The 20,295-nt window shown below is 39.0% G+C and overlaps 1 protein-coding gene across 1 annotated transcript in view; it reads left to right on the plus strand.

Moving 5' to 3' along the window:
• Positions 1-20,295, plus strand: part of LOC123311009 (cryptochrome-1) — a 355,836-nt gene that overhangs the window by 141,512 nt on the left and 194,029 nt on the right. The gene's annotated exons all lie outside the window — the stretch shown is intronic.

Consider the following 20,295-nt stretch of genomic DNA (forward strand, 5'->3'; position numbering starts at 1 on the left):
TGCACAAACCTGTCAAAGATTTGTCGACGAAATAATTCGTGGTTTAGATTTTGTTTATGCGTACATTGACGATTTTTTAATTGCTTCGGATAACGAGACGCAGCATTACGAACACCTGAACATTTTGTTCAAACGTTTAAATGAGTACGGCGTTGTAATCAATCCGGCGAAATGTGTTTTCGGAGTAAACGAAATAGCTTTTCTCGGATATACTGTTAACTCACAAGGCATAAAACCTTTGGCGGAACGTGTAGATGCTATCGTAAAATTTCCCAAACCAGAAAATATCAAACAACTTCGCAGATTCTTAGGCATGGTAAACTTTTATCGACGGTTCATTTCCAACGCAGCTGAAATCTTGCAACCTTTAACCGACCTATTGAAAGGTAAAATCAAAAGAAACGCGGTGATATCCTGGAATGAAAGCGCACTTAACGCTTTGAACTTGGTAAAGCAAGCTCTAGTTGACGCAACTATGTTAGCGCACCCTATCCCTGGCGCACCAATCAGCATTGTGGTAGATGCCTCCGATTACGCGATAGGAGCAGCTCTACAACAATTGACTAATAATTCGTGGCAACCTTTAGCGTTTTATACAAAATCTCTATCTACAGCTCAAAGTAAATATAGCGCATACGACAGAGAGCTATTAGCAATGTACTACGCTGTAAAACGTTTCAGATACGCTGTGGAAGGTCGAAACTTCGTGATATTCACCGATCACAAACCACTCACATACGCATTCAATCAAAATTTGGATAAATGTTCCCCTCGACAATTTCGGCAACTCGACTATATTGGCCAATTCACCACTGATATACGGTATATCAAAGGCCAGGACAACAGTGTAGCCGACGCATTATCGCGAATCGAAGAAATTTCCGAGGTAGTTGACCATCGTACTCTCGCAGTCGCGCAAGAAATCGACGAGGAATTACTCAAAATCCTCGAATCCGGAAATGAAAACTCCCTCAACATAAAGAAAGTCTATTTTCCCGATTTCAACGTCCAAATTTACTGCGATTTAACCAACGAAAGCGTTAGACCATTTGTGCCAAAACAGTTTCGCCGAAACATTTTCGACTCTTTGCACAACCTTTCGCACCCTGGTATAAAAGCCACAAACAAATTAATAAGTTCGCGTTTCGTGTGGCCATCGATGAATAAAGACTGCCGCGAGTGGACGCGCTGTTGTGTCCCGTGTCAACGAAATAAAATAACTCGCCACGTTTCCACGCCAATCAAACAGTTTGACAGTTTAGCTGGTAGATTCGAACATGTCCACATCGACATTATCACAATGCCATATTCACAAGGCTACCGATATTGCCTTACATGTATTGACCGTTTTTCAAGGTGGCCGGAGGTAGCGCCAATCGAAGATATGGAAGCCTCCACTGTGGCCTCAGCCTTTTTGTCTACTTGGATTTCGCGTTTCGGTGTCCCGCTCCGAATAACATCGGATCAAGGTCGACAGTTCGAATCCAATTTATTTAGGGAACTATGCAAGCTACTCGGTACAAAACACATACGTACAACAGCTTACCACCCTCAAGCTAACGGTATGGTCGAACGGTTTCACCGCCAACTTAAGGCAGCAATAAGTGCCACGCCACGGACAATTGGTTGAAAACATTACCAATAGTTCTTTTAGGAATTCGATCGTGCATCAAAGAAGATTTGAATGCAACTTCTGCCGAAATGATTTACGGTTCAAGTCTTCGACTACCTGCCGAATTTTTTGCCCCTTCGAATCAGAAAACAAATTCGGATTTCGTAGAAAAATTGAAGGTACGGCTCAACGATGTCAAGCCAAACGCCGTTATTCGGCATGGTTCTAAACCAACCTTCATTTTCAAAGACCTGTCTACTGCTAAGCACGTTTTTGTTCGGCGAGATGCAGTTCGCGCGCCCTTGCAATCTCCGTATGACGGACCATACGAGGTAGTACATCGCCATGATAAATATTTCGTAATCAAAATAGGCGACAAAAAAGTGACCGTCTCATTAGACCGACTAAAACCAGCCTTTCTTTTGACGAAGGACTGCGAACCCGAAAGCGAGTTTAATTCTCAATCCGTAGTTGTACCCGATCAAACTTTCAAACCCGAACATACTGAAGGAAATAGTAATCGCGAACATTGCACTACACGTTCAGGTAGAAGAGTACGTTTCCCGGATAGATTACAAGTCGGATTAGATTAAGCCAATTACATTCACCATTTATATATACATTTTTTTTTTTTTTTTCAAGCATATCTAATACTAATTTTTTTTTTCTCTCTTTGTCACAATTTTCCATAGTAATAATGTACAAATATAAATTGTTTCATTTTTCATCGTAACGTTATTACTGGTAAGGGGGTATGTGGTGATAAAAGCGATTCGACACAGTGTACGTGTCGAACCAAGTTTGTCATCCCCAGAAGATACCTGCACATTGTAACAATGGCATTCTTGGACTTGACCCTCAACTTTCTCCACCGTCAAGGAAATTCCCGAATTGCAATGAAATCTTCGTTGTCATGTCATATGAGTCACTTCAGGTACAAGGGACTAGAAAGATTTGGGAGGCGCAAGTCCACGGAGCCCATTGGGCAGGTATATAAATACCTCAAATATAGGTAAAAGAGGACAGTGGTTACAGAGACTGGTTAGCAGTTATCGACAACGGTCGAAACATTCTTGTAATTAGAACAGATCTCCCGATGAATAAACATATTCCTTCGTTTCCACAAGTGTTTTAATGTTTCCCGTAAACACATACACCTCATACTTCACCAAGGAAAGAACAATCCACTCCGCACGTACACAATAAACGGTCAACCGTTACGCATAGTGTCCTCACATGTGGACTTGGGAGTGACTATTAACGCTGACCTAACTTGGTCCGAACACATAATATCCACATGCAAGCGCGCCAATACGCTGATCTACCTCATCCGCAAAACGTTCTCTCATTTCTCATATTCAAGTTCGATAAAACTGTACAAAACCTACGTTCGTCCAATTATGGAGTATGCAGGTTCAGTGTGGTGTCCGGTCTTGGTGCGCGACAGGAACTTGTTGGAAAGTGTTCAGCATCGAGCCACGCGTATGACTTTTGGTGAAGTGCGGCCAACCTATCCCGAAAGACTAAGGATGGTACAACTGATAGCTTTTGACCAACGCAACGTCGACTCCGTGGGGACCTTATCATATCTTTCCGTATAGCCAAGTACAATTATTCTAATCTTAGAGAACTTCTCATCTTCAACAATGATCCGAGGTTGAGAGGTCACACTTTCAAATTGAAAAAGGAGATGTTTGCCACAAGACAGAGACAATTTTTTTTGTTCAACCGTATATTCGAGACATGGAATGGCTTACCTGGTGATGTAATGAATTCTGACTCAGTGAATAGTTTTAAAAACAAAATAGACAGTTGCTTATTTGGTTAATTTGTTTCTATGCACATATTAATTGTTTTTTTTTTGTCTGCATGCACTCAGTCGGCTTATTGATTTCTTTAGTTTTTAGGCTTATATAGGACTTAGTCCTCAGCCTTCATTCATATGTAATAATAATAATAATAATAATATTGCTCGCCATCCAGGATCAGGTGATTCCAACAAGAAATTACATGAAGTACATCGCCAAGGTTGCCTCAGTAGCGGACGATAGCTGTCGTTATGGCTGTGCGACACATGAAACTATCCAGCACATCACCGGGGGATGTCAGAAGTTCGCGGGCACGGAGTACAAAAATAGACATGATGCTGTTGCCAAGATTCTTCACCAAGAATTGGCACTGAAACACCAACTTTTAACTTCGAAAAAGGTTCCTTATTACAATTACCATCCGGATGCTGTGTTGGAAAACGAACATCACAAGCTCTACTGGGATCGCACGGTTCTCACAGATCGAAAAATAACCCACAATAGACCAGACCTCATATTGCTCAATAAGGATGAGGACAGAGCACTATTCATCGACGAGGCAATTCCAAATAATAACAATCTTCTAGATAGGCACACTGAAAAAATTTCAAAATACAGAGATCTCGAGGAACAGACCAGAAGACAGTGGAAGCTGAAAGATATCAAGACCATCCCTATTGTCATTTCATCTACAGGTCTGATACCGAAGAAACTACTTGAGGAAACTTCAGTTGGACGAAAATATCTATAGAGTCATGCAGAAGGCGGTACTGCTCGGAACGGCGAGAACTGTACGCAAGTACATGGGGAATGCAGAGGAACACCGTCTGCTCCGACAGGAAGTGCGGGTGGAGCAGGAATCCAACCTACAGCAGGGAGGCGAGGAGCGACCCGGACCCGACCACCACCACGAGCCCGAAAACCTGGAAAGGGCTCCAACAGAGCTTAATCCTTTTGATATCTGAGATATCTGGGATAAGTGAATTTTCCTCTGGAGAGGAGTGTGAAAGCCGCAAGGCTAAAGTCATAATATATTTTCGTTTTATTTTACAAATTTGAAGAGCATGGACTGTCAAAATTATCACTCTGACAAAACCACCGAGAACACAGATTTACATTAGTGAGACAAGGTACCTACGATCGTCTGAGATCATTGACACTTTTTGACATCTTCTTATTCGTCTACAGGACCCTCCTAGGGTTTTTTGGGATGATAAATATGTATAAATACTATTTAAATTTTGTGTCAGATTTTTTATTCACTGCATTTTCTTCATTGCTTATATGTATCATTTCAAGAACTATCCTTTTATTATATTTAGTTTGTTTATCCATAATTTCTACATTTTCAAAGAGGAATCTATAACTTCCTTGTAATGCGTGAGCTGTCAAGGCACATCTTTTATTTTCTTTCTTTGTATCACTTCTATGGATCGCAATTCGGTTTTTTAATAACTGTGACGTTTGGCCAATATAACTGCGTGAACAGTCCTGACATTCTATTCTTCTATTATAACAATGGCGACCGCTGGTGATTATAGTGGTGAATTAACCAAGTTGAAAAAAGAAGTTTTAATAGAAATTATAATGTCAGGACAAGTGCCAGAGGGTGTAACTTTGTGTAATAACCTTCGAAAACATATAGTTTCAACTAGAGATCATTTTGTTGACTCCTTGGCAGATGTTTCAGAAAACGACAACAAAGTCGACAAGGACTTGAATGATCACTATTATCAATATAAACTAACCAAAGTGGAACTCGATGCATCGAGAAGACTATTGAAGGAGTTAGAGAAAACTATAGCCGATAAAAACTATATTATTGAACTTCTAAAATCCAAAAGAGGTTATGTAAACAATGATAACGTTGAAAGTGGAACTAGCGATGTTGCCGCTTTTGACAATGTTACGGAGTCCGAGGGAAAAAGTTCATTTACTGCTCGTAAAGAAAATAATCGAAATTCCAGACACAATCCAACGAGAAGAAGAGAGCCTACTGTGGGAACTTGCGACTCTTTACCCAGTACTGCAGATTCCGACGCCTCTTTTAGTGGAGCTATTAAACGTGCATGGCTTTATGTAGGAAGAGTAGATCAAAATGCAACGAATAGTAACGTTAAGAATTATCTGACAATGAAGTTTCCGGGTAGAGATTTTTATGTAGAGAAGCTACCTAAGAGGGACGATGCTAATAGTGTAGCCTTCAAGGTAGCAGCGGACATGTCACTGATGGATGAGTTACACAGACCTGAAACTTGGCCTAGTGGAGTTGTGGTAAAGCAGTTTAGGTTTCTTCGGAACTGGAAAAGAAATAAACCAGGACAAAACATCACAGGTAACCACTTTACTGAATATTAACATAAATGGCATAGGGAATAAAATAAATAAAATACGAATGTTCTTGGAACAGAACAGGATTGATATACTGTGTATTACAGAACATTTTATGCAGAAAAAAAATGTTAATAATATTTTTTTGCACGGGTACACAATAGGAAGTATTTTTGCAAGAACTAGGTATATACATGGCGGATCAATGATTTTGGTTCGGAATGACATTAAATATATTGAAATTGAAAGAATTAAACATTTATCTGTTGAGAAAGATATTGAGCTTTCTGCTGTCGAGATAGAAGGTGGAAATTTGGTCATAGTTTCAGTTTACAGGTCTCCAAATGGTGACAGTAAAAGATTTCTCAATGTTATGGGTGAGGCTCTTTCTATGGTTGATAATGGTAAGAATATAGTACTAGCGGGAGATTTCAACATAGATTTTAGAAATAAAAGAGAAAGTCATGATTTAATGGTTTTATTTGATACGTTCAACATGAAAATTACAACAACTGAGATCAGTCGAATAAACGGAAAAAGATGTATAGATAACATTGTAGTTAACTTCGGAATGTCTGGATCTGCAACGAGAACAGAGAACATGCACATGGGAGATCATCTAGCACAAATAAGAAACTTACCTGTAACAACTCTGCGTGGCACGAAGGCTGAATTGGTTTCCATGAGGATATATGATTCTGTTGCTTTGGGTGGTTTTCAGAAGGCGTTGTCAGGTGTGAGGTGGAACGATGTTTTGTCTGGCCTCTCTGCTGAGGATGCTTATAATAATTTTCACAGCTATTTATTACAGGCTTTCAATGAGTATTTTCCTGAAATTAAAAAAACAGTTCGATCATCTGGTTGTGATGACGTAGGAAACAAAAAATTTGAGTATAGCGAGAATCTCAAAGTGATGAAGAATAGACTGGATGCTTTAGGTATTATATCTCAGGTAACGAAAGATGATTTAATATATCAAGGTTACGTTGCCCTCAAAGAAAAATTTTTCAAAATGGTAGATATGGAAAAAAGGATTAAAAATGAGCAGTTCATAAATAATAGTGAAAACAAACAGAAGGCTGCTTGGAAGGTAGTTAATCGAGAAATTGGATCTACTAAAGCAAGAAAACAGAGAGTAAACTGCAGAAATTATAGTGGCGAGGCGGATGATTTCAATAGTTTCTTCTTGGATGTCCCCAAACAGATACTTCGCGACATTGATTGCAGTTCCCCTGATCCTAGTATATATATGAAAAACTTCAATTTGCATAACAGAACTATGAATTCATTGTTTCTTGAGCCTACGGATCACTCTGAAATCAGCAGTATTCTGGCGAATCTGAAAAAATCAAAATCTGAGGACATATATGGTGTATCTAGTGAGTTCATCAAGCGACGCGATATATCCAGTATAATACTTGAACCTTTGGTGATAATAATGAACAAATGTCTGGCTGAGGGTGTATTTCCTAATAAGTTGAAGCATTCAAAGGTTGTACCAGTATATAAAAATGGTGACACTGAAAACTGTAGCAGCTATCGTCCTATCTCGGTTGTTCCAGTTTTTTCAAAGATTTTGGAAGTTATCATTAAGAAGCGCCTTGTGAAATATTTTGAGAGTCTGAAGCTGTTTGTTGAAGAGCAACATGGCTATCTAAAGGGACGATCTGTCATAACTGCAATCAATAGTGTGATTCAGAGTGCAATTATTGGTCAGGATGAGATGCAGCAGTTGATGGTGACCTGCTGTGACCTGTCGAAAGCGTTCGATACGGTAGATCACCGGAACCTTCTTGAAAAATTGTCGTTTTATGGAGTCAGGGGTGTACCATTGGATCTTATGAAGTCCTACTTGGAATATAGAAGGCAGACTGTGAAATGGAAAGGAAAATATTCAGATACAAAAGAAGTATTGTGTGGAGTCCCTCAAGGGTCAATACTAGGACCCATACTTTTTATTATTTACATAAATGACCTAGTTTGTAATTTAAAGAGTGCTGATGCCTGCCTTTACGCCGATGATACCACGCTGATCTTGAAAGATGCCACAATTGATAAACTGCAGAAGAAAAACGAAATGACTATGAAGGACACAGGCTTGTGGATGTCATCTAACAGGTTAAAATTAAATAATGAGAAAACCCAAAGTTTGATCTTCAATCAGAAACCGGAGAAATCAGTTAAATTTCTCGGTATGTACATTGATAGTGGCCTGAATTGGATGAAACATATTGAGGTGTTAACCAAGAAACTTACCTCTGCAATTTTCAGTCTAAGAACCATCAAGACGGTTGTCACTTTGGGGGCTCTTAAGTCGGTATACTATGCCAATTTTCATAGTCACGTCAACTATGGCATAATGTTCTGGGGGACGACATCGGGGTCTCAGAGCATTTTCATCCTGCAAAAAAGAGCCATCAGAGTTATGTTCAACTTGGGTTATAATGAATCCTGCCGAGAGGCATTCAAGGATCATGGAATACTTACGGTTCCATCACTTTTCATTTACAACTTACTGTGCTATGTACATCAGAACTGGAAGGATTTTCCGACCAATTCTGTAAATCATGAATATCAAACAAGAAATAAAGATTCCTTGCAGATTCCAATGCATCGTCTGAAGCGCACACAGCAGGGCATTGACTTCTGGGGCCCCAAACTATACAATAAACTTCCTCCTGAGTTTCATGGCAGGCCCCTGATGATTTTCAAGAGGGAAGTCAAGAGGTTGCTTTTGGATGAGACTATATATTCCATAGAAGAGTTTTTGTTGAGAAAGAAAATGTGATAACTAATGACTGTTTTTTAATTTAATTTATTTGTTTGTATGTTATAACCTCGGTACTATTGTGATATTTTGTAATTATTTATTACTGTCGACACCATTTGTAATTTTTATTGCAAATAAAGATCCATCTATCTATCTATCTATCTTCTATACACCACATCAGACTGTAATAATTTCGGGGTTGGATCTTTTAACTTGCTGAAGAGTTGTTTTACTGTTTTTTTATTGTAAATTGCAATTTTCATTTCTTCTTCTTTGAAACATTTCTTTATTTTTTGTGTTAGAGTTGTGTGTTAATATTCATTATGCTTGCAAACTTTGTATTTTTTTCATTTTCTATTCCGTTGACTTGTCTAGGTGGAGAATGTACATTAACATCTCGTTGGGTCTCAGCTGATGAATAAAGTAATTTTGAAAGTATCCTCTTTGGATATCCATTCTCAAGTAAAATGCCAAAAAGCTTCTCCATCGACCCTTTCAGGAATCTTGAGTGGCAGATTCCGCTATCTCTTTTCTTCATCCCCTCTAAACAGTTTATTTTCATTTGAATCGGATGGTCTGATTTATAGTGTATTACCTCATTCGATGCCGTCTGTTTCCTGTTCCAATCCAAATAAATTTTCTTATCAATTCTATAAAGTCTCGTATCTAAAAAACTGACTGAGTTTTTGTCATCTTCTACTTCTATAGTGAATTATATTATACACTTCTTTTTCAGGTATAGCTAAAATGAGGTCATCTACGAACTTTTTGATGAAGGCTATTCTGTATTTCAGCCTAGAAATGCACACATCCAATGCATGATCCATAACGTATTGGGCTAGTATTGTAACGTTTCCGTCTCTTTATAAGAATGTTACGAAACCAATATTTTAAAAAGTCACGCTTTACTTCTAATCTCTGTATTTCGGTTCGATGAAATTTTTTTTTTTGTAGCAGGGGGAAAATCTGCAAGTCAGACGAACCACCCTCCCCTGAGGGGGAACAAGTGTGGGGTTTCTCACTCTCTTGAGCTCGAGACCCACTAAAAACCCTCAACTGCTTCCTGAATTTGTCGGTTTTCTTCTCGCACACTATCGTGCTGGGATTTATGTGTTAATCCTCTATTGGATTAACACTTCATTGAATTTTTCAATAAGTTGTTGTTGTTTTTTTTTTTAATTGATCTCTTGGTCTTCTTCGGTAAATTCGCATTCTTCTTTTGTCTTCCTCTGGGTCGTAGTCCACTAGTCTTCTGAGTTCTTGATTCGGTGTTTCGAATAATTTCTCCGCTTCTCTGTTCATGAATTGCGTTATGGTTTTCCATTTTAGGTCCCTATAAATCTGTCTATTCCTGACAAACCAAGGTGCATCTATTGCACATCGAAGCAGCTTGTTTTCAGTGGCCTGAATTCTTTTGATATGGCTCTTTGCCGCGAAACCCCAGGTCACTGATCCATAAGTCAGTTGAGGCCTAGCAACGGCTTTGATTATCTTCAATTTTGTCTCGTTAGACATGTGGCTTCTTCTTCCTATCAGAGGGTAGAGTCTATTCATCGCTGCTTTCGTTTTTTCGATGGCTTGTTTGATATGACTTTTCCAAGTAAGTTCTTTGTCAAGCGTTATTCCTTAATATTTGGCTTCATTTTTCCAGTCGATTTCTTCGCCGTCAACTTCCAGTTTCGTTGTGGGTCGCAGTCTTCTCTTCTATAGTAATATTGCTTGGCTCTTTTGTCCATTGAGCTTGATTTTCCACTTTATGCACCAGTCATTTGTTTCGTCAATCGTTTCTTGTAGAACTCGTTCTATTACTTCTGGGTTGCGGTATCGAGTTGCTATGCCTGTGTAGTCAGCATATAACGTTAGCATAGTTCTTGGATTCTTCGGAATATCGTGAATGTATATGTTGTACAGGAGTAGCCCAAGCACTGACCCTTGGGGTACTCCAGCCTCTATATCTCTTGTTGAGGAGCATTCTCCTCCCACTTTCACGTAAAATCTTCTATTTTTGAGATAATTCCTGGTCAATTTGCATATTATGATCGAATATCCAGCACATCTCATCTTATATATTATTCCTTCATGCCATACTCTGTCGAATGCTCTGGCGACGTCTAGTAAAAGAAGACCTGTAGCTTGTTTATTTTGGAATCCCTCTGTAATGTATTCTGTAAGCTTTAATAATTGTTGCTCTGTTGAATGCTCTCTTCTGATTCCGAACTGTTCTGGTGGAATAAGTTTCAGATTTTCGGTTTCCTCATTTAGCCTCGTGGCGATAATTCTTTCTACTAATTTTCCTAACGCCGACAGTAGACTTATCGGTCTGTAGTTTTGTGGGAACTTCTTCTCTTTGAATGGTTTATTGAATACTATGACTTCTGCTGTTTTCCTTTTTTCTGGGTATTATTCTGTCCTCATAATTCCATTCGCGATATTTGTTAGAGCGGCTATTCCTTTTCTAGGTAATTTCTTCAATATAACATTCGTTATTTTATCGCTTCCGGGAGCTCTCCTCTTCTTCAAACTTCTAATTATTTCCCTGATTTCATTTGGCGATCTATTACAGCAGTCGCTGGTAATTCATCCATTTCTTCATCATTTTCTTCAAACAGTTCTTTCAAATCTTCATTATCGTCGTCTATCCTGTAATTTATTCTCGATTCTCGTTCGATCGAGTCCGCCAATGCATCTGCCTTATCAGTATTGGTATACGCCATTCCCCTTTCCCCGTGTAGGGGTGGAATTTTATTATTTTCTCCTCGTAGGCTTTTTTGCATTTTCCATGCAGAATGATCGATTTTATTCAGTTCTTAAACCCTTTTGTTCCATCTGCTTGTTCTTAGATCTTTCAGGGCATTTTTCAGAACCTGGCTATGTCGGTTGAGGTTCCTTCTATTCAGATCATTTTTATTCATCCGATATATTCTTCTGAGTCTTCGATTTTCTCTTATAAGATCATTCACTTCTTGGTGCTGGTCTCTTCACTCTTCTCGTTCTTTTTTCGTAAGCTTTCAATATAATCTCTACCAGTTTATCAACCGCACATTCCAGATCGTCTGGAGTGCTTATTGTTGGAATTTCGGTTATTTCCGATTGTATTAAATGGCTGTTTTTATCCCAATTGGTATATTCCCTTATTTCCAGCAATTTTTCTCTTCGTTCTTCCCCAATTTTCAATTCCACGGGATTGTGGTTTGAGGTTCCATCTTCCAAAGTTTCAATCGAGAATTCTTGAGTTATATTTTTCAGTATCGCGATATCTATTACATCTGGTATTCCTCTACCAAAAGCAAGATATGTCGGTAACTCTGGTCCAATCACTATGGCATTTTGTTTTTCGGCGAAATCCTTGAGTTTTTTGCTACTTCTATTCCCTGTTATGCTGTTATGCCATAATGGGGATTTACAGTTGAATTCTCCGATGCAGATATTCGGGTTTGTTCCTTCCAACATGTTGTTTATCTCTTCTTCCAATGTTCAGATCAAAATACTTATACTGAACTTATCGTTTTATTATTTCAAAATATTATGACAAATTGATAAATTATTAATTATTAGATTGACAATTATATATTGTTTTCATATGCTACTATTTTCCTAGTTCCGACCACAACATTTCTCCAGCCCAGCATAAAATTATCATTGAATTTCCAAACGACAAATTTTATGTACTGGTCGACGATATTCCTGGTTGGCCGTCTTCACATCTACAACTCTTATCCTGTTGTCGATGCCATGATGTGTTCTGATACCCTTTCCTAATTACAATTGAATCGAGGCATTGAATCATCTACTATCAATACTATATCTCCGATTTCAATTGGTTTTTGATCGTTTGTCCATTTGCTTCTTTTCGTAAGAGTTGGCAGGTATTCTTTAACCCAACGATTCCAAAATGACTCTGTCAGGGCTCGTGATTTTTCCCATTCCTTTCGAATTATTCTTCCATCCATCATCTGTGGTAGTGGGGGTCCTAAACCATCAGAAGATCCAAAAAGAAAATGATTTGGTGTAATTGATTCCAAATCGTCTGGATCTGAAGATACTCTCGTCAAGGGTCTTGAGTTCACAATATATTCAGCTTCTGCGAGGAATGTGAGCAAAGTTTCTTCTCTTAAATTTTGCTGATATAAAATTTTGCCTATAACACTTTTTACTGATCCAACTAATCTTTCCCACACGCCACCCATGTGAGGCGCAGCAGGTGGATTGAACTTGAATGTGATATATATATATATATATTCTTTTGAATGTCAGCAATACATTTTTAGTTATCAAACAATATAGCATATGTATAAGTTTTAGCAAAGGTTAGTGTAACGGGGTACCATACAATTTAGAGTATGATACAAGAGCTTAGGGAAAAACCTCAGTAAAAAAACCCTGTCTCCCCGTGAGAAGTGTAGTGATGACAAATTTGTTTACAGAATAAGCTTTAAATACTGAAGGGCTTCCTTTCCATTGACATAAAAATTTCTTTATCCTCTTTCCATTTCGAAATAATATCTGAAACAAAGAAACAGAGCAGAAAACGAGAAAAAAGGCGAATAATAAAGCCTTCATCCAAACTTATTTCAAGACTTGATGATGACTGAAGAAAAAAATAAATAATCATAGGTACATAACTTGTTTTTCAATTGCATTGGGAGGAATATCATCTCTGCGTCAAAAATCTTCTGCTGATCTTGGTGGAGGATCACCCTCGTCGTTAGAAATGCCTTCAGTACTAAAATTAATAATAGCCAAATCTTGCTTTTGACTGGGAGGGCCTTTCGACCAGGTCCAGTCTTCCAAGTGATGATTCTTCTATTCTTCAGTTGTTCGAGGAACGCTACAGGACCCTTATATTGGGGAATCATCTCCCATAGATATACCAGTGGTTATTCCGTAGAAAATTGAAAAAACGGGGAAGAAATGAAAAAAAACTTCTGACACTTTATTGACAATTTGTCAATATATTTCTTCTATCTCATTTATATTCAATTTCTCCAGTTATTTTTTCAATTCTCGAGAAGCACCTTTCAAGTAAGTTCCATTATCGCAGATTACCATTTCCGGAGTTCCTCTTCTCGCCGTGAACCTCATGATAGCTTGTATAGTAGAACTACTTGTCATGGTGTGTGCTAACTCCAGATGAATGGCTCGCACGGCAAGACATGTAAATAACACACCCCAACGTTTTTCAGTTCGTCTTCCAATCTTGACCATGATTGGACCGAAAAAGTCCATTCCAGTATTCATGAAAGCTCTGTTTCCTTTTGTTAATCTAACGTCTGGAATTTGTCCCATCAACGGTGGCGCAGGTTTAAATCTTTCTCGTTTGCATTCATTACACGTCTTCAGAACTGATTTCAATGCTGATCTTGCATTTAAAATCCAATATTTCTGTCGTAGTTCATTCAAGATGGTTTCGATTCCTTGATGGTTATATTTTTCATGATAATGTTGTATCAATAAGCGAGTGAATCTGTGTTTTGCAGATAAAATAATCGGTTCCTTGGTATTTCATTCAACTCTGGTGATAAATTGGTCCGCCCCTGCAGGAGTAACAAATCATGTTTTACTTGTACGAAGAGCGAATTTAGTACACTTTTCATATCTTCGTTCGTAATATTTTTCTCCTTTGATATATTTGCCGAATTAATTTTCGATATCGAACATCTAAAAATTTCCACTGCCCTAAGAACTGTTGCTGTACTCTTTATTAAACGATTAAATTTCGAAAATCTTTGATCATCTGGAAGAACTGTCGTTTCAATAGGTTGTTTGATTACCATGCATCTGGAAGGTAAGCATTCTTCATTCATAACTGATGAATTTTCGATTTCAATATCAATTTTTACACCATGAAACTCCCAAGTGTCTTCAGATGATTTCAAAAAACTAGGTCCCTGTAGCCAGAGGTCTAAATTTTGTGTTGAGTTTTCTCTTGTAGCTAAGTCAGCTGGATTTTGTTCTGATGGGATCCAATTCCAATCTTTGGAACAACTTTTTTCTCTTATCTCCCCTATACGTTGAGCCACAAATTGTTTAAACTTTTTTCCATCACTTCTTATCCATCCCAGTTGAATCTGTCCAGAAGTACGTTCTATGTATAGGAATCTCCAAAGATTTTGAAATGGTTGTTGATAATCTGCAACGTAAAACTGCACCCTGAAGTTCTAGCCTTGGTATTGATATGGGTTTCAATGTGTTCCGTCGGATCTACATTTGAAGTAGTGTTTCAGATCTGTTCTATCCAATATTGCTACTCCTCCTCTGGTGTTTGTAATTTTGTCGTATCTGTATGTGTCATAATTCATGAAATTCAGTCGTCTGTTCCGATTTATTCTTGTTTCCTGTAGGGCTATAATGTCAGGTTGTCTCTCTGATATTATTTCTTCTATCTCGGCTTTCCGAGTGTTGATCCCGTTTATGTTCCACGAGATTATCTTGAGGGATTTCTTCCTAATATCAGTAAGGTTCATTAATTCAGTTTACTGAATAATGCTTGGAGTTTTTTCTCCATTTCCCTCTCAATTTACAACATTATCTTGTTGAAATTTTTCTCCGTGAAGATATCTAAATCATCGGCTGATTCAGATATCTTTTTCTTCTCCTGTTGACTGTTCACAGCCTGTTTTATTGGAGGCTTCTTCTGTTCTTTTTTTTCTGAACCGGTTTTGAAGTCTCTCTCTTCTTTTCCTGTTCTGTAGGTTTGGCCTTCGCTACTTCCTGAATTTTTTGAACAGTAGTTTTAGTTACCGGCTTTTTCTGTTCAGCTGGTTTTCGGGAATTCTTCCTTCTGGTCACCAGCTTGAACTCGCTACATCCTTTGTAGCTAGCTGGATGGCCCTCTTCTTCACATAAGACGCATGTGGCATTTCTCTCTTCACCTTTTCTGGTGAGTTCTCTTCCTTCATTTGGTAGGTAAAAAATTCTTTACCATGGTGTTCGAAAAATTTGGTAATTTTTCTATAATCATCTACGGTTGACGCGATGATTCTAATACCGGAAATATTTGGGTGTCACCTTTGAACAAAAACTAAAGTGGGGGCAGCAGATCGATTCCATGTGCTCCAGGGCGATTTCACAGTGCAGGATCATCAAGAGTTTATGTAGACCTTCGTGGGGATCACATCCTACCACCCTTCTCAACATCTACAGAGGACTTATCAGACCATATCTGGACTTTGGTGAAATCTTATATGGTAGGTGTGCTAAAGCCCAGTTGCAGAGGCTGGATAGAGTCCAGCTCGCGGCCATGCGAACCTCCTTAGGCCTTATGAGGTCGACCCCCACTCACGTCATATTGTCGGAAGGCGGAGAAACCCCGCTCAAATATAGGAGACTGTGGCTGTCTGTTATAGTATGTCTCCAAGTTGTATAGATCTTCGGACCATCCTTTGCGTCCGGCTCTTCGTGACCCGGGGAGCTGGATTTTTTGTGGCTCAACGGAACGATCCCGGGATACATATAGGCGCTCAAACTCGCTGACAGAAGAAAAACTTTAATATGGCAATCTCCTACTCTGCCATACTTTCTAACCGATATCAGGATTAGGTCGAGCAAAGTGGATGTTCTCAAGACTGATTTGGGGAAGGGCTCGGTGCTGAACATTGCGATGATGGGTGCTCTGATTTCGGAGAGGTACGGGGGATATGATATGATCACACATGGTGCTGAGTCGGTGGGCTACGCGGTTTGGATTCCGTCTATCCCTCTATACCGTCTGACGAGGAGCTGTCTTTACGCGCGCGTTTAGATGTGGGCACATTTTGAGGTTTAGCAATCAGCGTTGCTTGATTCTTTCTGATGTCAGAAGTGACATTATTTCTCGCTGCCGAACTCGCAATTTCGGCAAATGTAGGGAGTTTCGGCGCTGAAAGCTTATTCATTTCTTCTTTCGCTAGGCGGAGTTCATTAATCAATTGGCGGACTGTTTCATTCAGTTTCACGATTTGAATTTTCATTTGCTCGTTACCCTCTCGTAAAGTAGTCTGTCCTTCAGACTCATTCTCGCTGAAGTCGTCGACTTCTTCGGAAGCTTCCATGTAGGAACCCTCATTATCTGAGGTCTCCGACATGGCTAAACGTTTTTAGTTTTTTTTTTTTTTACAAAGGTGGTTAATATCAATGAGAGGGAAAAGAACGAAAATCACCAATTATTATATAGAAAAAGTCTCACCTGATGTGATTTGCACAACCAACGATCGATTTGATCTGGACTGAATACAACACAACACAACAAAACTCATTCACAAGACTCGTGTAATCAAAAAATCACTCAACACGTCTACTCGCTTCGACGTCTCGCTCTAGACTGCAGTCTGACGGAAAAAATGTGTCGATGAAAATACACGAAATACTCTCATTACGCTGTCTATCGACTGACCAACGGCCGGTATCACAGTCCATACCCCCAATATGGGAGTGGGGATTTATGCCACTGAGCAACTCGCAATATATTCTACCAAACATACATTTTTATAATTAATGTGTTGCTCAATAACCCTACATCCTCTCCCAAAGTTGGATTGAAATTTTTCATCACTTCACTAAAATGCATCATCATATCAACAATCATATTTCATTTCATCACATCATCTGATGTGCATCTAGCGTTCTCTCGGAGTTTAATTATTTCGCATATGTAAAGTCGATTTTTCATTCTACATTTATGTTATTTGGGACCAATTGTTGATCCCACTGAAGATTTCCTAATTTTCGCAAGTGAACATAACGTACCTTCGACGAATTGAATTTAATGTTTGTTCTTCGCTGGTGAGTTGATTTCCATTTCATAAATATAAATAACAAACATCTGGTTGTTTTTGCGATAATCGTTGGTATATTAACCGATCTGAAGACTAAAGGAGGCCACACATTCCACGATATTATGCCTTCAACAGGAAATTGTCCGATCTGTGATGACAACTTTATCGTCAACAGCAAGTACATACTGTGCAACTTGTGTTCACTCCACATTCATGTACAGTGTCTGCGAATGAAGGATCCTATTCTTGAGGCTTTGACTGAATCAAAAAATCTGCGATTCTACTGCGAAAATTGCATTCCAATTGTAGACTCGAAGCTAACAAATTGCTCATTGTCTCAGCCCGGAGCTCTTGGCGATCAGTTTGAGTCTTCGGATTTCATCGAGCAGATAGTATCTAAAACAGCGAAGCAAGTCATGAATGAAATGAAGAGGAAATTTTCTTAATTCAAGGCGGAAGTTGTAACGGAAATTCATATTTTGAAAGAAAGTAATGTTGATTTAGTTCGACTGCTTACTTCTCACGAGCAGTATCCAACATCAGATACAACTAAGAAAATCACAATGACATATAATTCGAATAAAGATCAAGATATCTCTGTGAAGGTGGGTAGACAGAACAGCTCCAAATCAGTTCTAGTTGGTGCCTCAAATAAAAAAGACACCCACAACAATACGAAACCTCCAGAGAAGTCCAAATAAAATGCTCCAAAACCTCTTAGGGAAGCTAACCCTGTAGTGGAGGGTTCGTCAAAGAAAATGAACGGACCGATAACCAAAGGAACAGGTGAATCAAATGCATTGATTCAGCTGGCTCCCAAAGGTAGAAATTGGATTTGGTTGGAAGGACTTGCTAACAAAACAACAGCCGATAACATATTATCATAGGCCAAGGAAATATGGCCACAGAACGACATTTTATGTTTTGACCTCAAAACAAAACGCTCGAAAAAATCTTTTAAAGTAGAAAGTAGAGATTTGATCCTAGAAGGACTACTGCAAGCCAAGCACTGGCCAAAGGGAACGCTTCTTAGACCATTTAGGGACGAAAGCAGGGAATTTTCCTCCTAGACGTCGATTTCATGCTGGCCATTCGGATAAATTCAAGTGTAATTGTTATTATCAAAATGTGAGGGGGTTAAATGAACATCAATGACCTAAATCACAAGGTGACCACTTATGTATACACCGCTACCAAAAAAGTATGCATGAGAGCAAAAACAAAAAACAACCCTAAAATACAGCCAGATACGCTCAAACTGATCGAAGAGAGAAAAAGAACCCCAAGAGATGCATCAGGCTATGGAGAACTAAATAGGAAGATCCAAAAACAGGTCACAAAAGACATTCGCAACTATAACACCAGAATAATCGAAGATGCAATTGAAGACAATGCGAATATGAAAGTCTTAAGATCGAAACTTTCCACGGGTAGACACAGAATATCGCAGATGAAAGATCAGAGTGGAAATGTGGTGTCAGACAGTAACAGTATTACTGAACACATAACATATTTTTACACATGTCTCTATACTTTTACCAGACCTAGCCCAAGAACTACAGAATCCGTCGTGTGCAATGTGGGATCCGAAGACATCCCTGAGATAAAAAGAGAAGAAATAAGATCCGCTCTTAAGCAAATGAAAAATGGAAAATGCAGTGGAGAAGACAAGATCACTAGTGAAATGCTGAGGGGAGGAGGAGACGTCATAGAACAATCGTTGCGGATCCTTTTGAACAAATGCTTGGAGGAGGGTAGAATTCCAGAAGCTTGGAAGAATGCAGAAGTTATTCTGCTCTTTAAGAAAGGAGATAAGTTCAAATTAGAGAATTATCGCCCTATCAGCCTTCTCTCTCACCTATATAAACTCTTCACTAAAATAATTACGAACAGACTTACCCATAAATTTGACTCATACCAACCAGTGGAGCAAGCAAGATTTCGTAGAGGCTTTGGGGCAGTGGACCATCTTCAAAGTATAAGAACACTTATAGGGAAAACGTCAGAATACAACGTTCCTTTACACTTGGCATTCATAGATTTCCACAAGGCATTCGACTCTATCGAAACATGGGCATTTGTGGAAGCAATGGCCGACGCTAGGATAGATTCTCGATACACGAATCTGTTGAAATATATATACGAAAATGCAACCTTTCACGTCAAGATAAATGAAGAACGGAAAACACATAAAATCGGATTGAATAGGGGTGTACGTCAGGGCGATACCATATCTCCAAAATTATTCACCCTCGCTATGGAGAACATCTTCAAATCGTTACACTGGGAAACGAAAGGTATCAACATCGATGGATCGTACCTGAACCATCTCCGATTTGCGGATGATATTGTCCTGATTAGCAGTAATGCCCACGAACTGGTAAATATGCTAAAAAAACTGGCGGACGCTGCGGAAAAGATTGGCTTAAGAATGAACATCTCGAAGACCAAGATAATGAGTAACATCGATGAAGACATCTATTTTCATTCTGCAAAGCTGGAGAATGTGACACAATATATCTATCTTGGACATGCAATAAGATTGGGTAGAGAGAATCAGACAGCGGAGTTGAGCAGGCGAATAAGACTGACATGGATGGCTTTTGGAAAACTAAAATATATATTCAAGAACAACAACATCCCCATAAACCTGAAAAAAAGAGTTTTTGATGCCTGTATACTGCCAGTAGCGACATAAGGTCTTGAAACAATGGCACTGACAAAAAAATCTACTAGTAAATTAAGGGTAATGCAGAGAGCTATGGAACGTGCGATGCTTGGATTGAGTCTGAGAGATAAGGTGAGAAATGAAGAAATACGACAAAGAACAAAGGTCGTAGATATAATACAGCGCGTGGCAGATCTGAAATGGCAATGGGTTGGACACGTGGCTCGTCAAGATTCTAACAGGTGGACAAATAAACTTACACACAGGCGACCAAGACAAACAAAACGCAGTGTTGGAAGAACGCAACGGAGATGGTTAGACGACATTAAGGCTCGGGCGGGAAATGGATGGCA

The sequence above is a fragment of the Coccinella septempunctata genome, chromosome 4, assembly GCF_907165205.1.
Source record: "Coccinella septempunctata chromosome 4, icCocSept1.1, whole genome shotgun sequence".
Classification (NCBI taxonomy): Eukaryota; Metazoa; Arthropoda; class Insecta; order Coleoptera; family Coccinellidae; genus Coccinella; species Coccinella septempunctata.